Genomic DNA, 636 nt, shown 5'->3' with positions numbered 1-636 from the left:
TTGCTCATTCTCTTGTTCTCTCTTTGTATAATCAGATCATACTGTTTTGTATCCATTTTCTGTTATTGTGTGAACATTTTTTCATGTATAAAACTATTCTGGAACATTTTTGGATTTTTAAAAACATGAGCTCTCATTTATTTATTTTAAAAAATATATTTATTTATTTGGCTGCTCCTGGTCTTAGTTGTGGCATGCGGGATCTTTATTTGAGGCACACAGGATCTAGTTCCCTGACCAAGGATTGAACCTGGGTCCCCTGCATTGTGAGCGCAGAGTCTTAACCGCTGGACCACCAGGGAAGTCCTCTCTCATTTATTTTTATGTTTTCTAATGACTTTCTCTTTGAGCAGCCTTGCTCACAGTTTGGCTGTGGGCTTTGTTTGCACCTTTCAGAAGACTGCATTGTCACTCAGGAAGTCTTCAACCATGGTCTCTGTCCTCTTCAACAATCTTCAGTAGCTCCCCACTCTCGTGATCTACCCCAAGCTGGCCTACCCACTCCTTCCCTCTACCAGCCTGTATTTATTGCCACCTCATCTCCATGGGGTGATTAGTTACCTTCTTTCAGGCATAAGCCGTGGTTCGGTTTGACATTCATTCTTGGTTGTCACGCCAGCGACAGTGACTGTTAGA

At 42.1% G+C, this 636-nt stretch overlaps 1 non-coding gene across 1 annotated transcript; it reads right to left on the bottom strand.

Annotated features, from left to right (window-relative positions):
* Nucleotides 1-229: 229 nt before the first annotated feature.
* Nucleotides 230-302, bottom strand: TRNAV-CAC (transfer RNA valine (anticodon CAC)). Its single transcript has one exon. It is a non-coding gene; the product is annotated as a tRNA-Val (tRNA).
* Between the last annotated feature and the right edge of the window lie 334 nt (nucleotides 303-636).

This window comes from Lipotes vexillifer, unplaced genomic scaffold (genome assembly GCF_000442215.2).
Source record: "Lipotes vexillifer unplaced genomic scaffold, Lipotes_vexillifer_v1.1 scaffold942, whole genome shotgun sequence".
Classification (NCBI taxonomy): Eukaryota; Metazoa; Chordata; class Mammalia; order Artiodactyla; family Lipotidae; genus Lipotes; species Lipotes vexillifer.
This window is presented reverse-complemented; position numbering and strand designations above follow the sequence as displayed.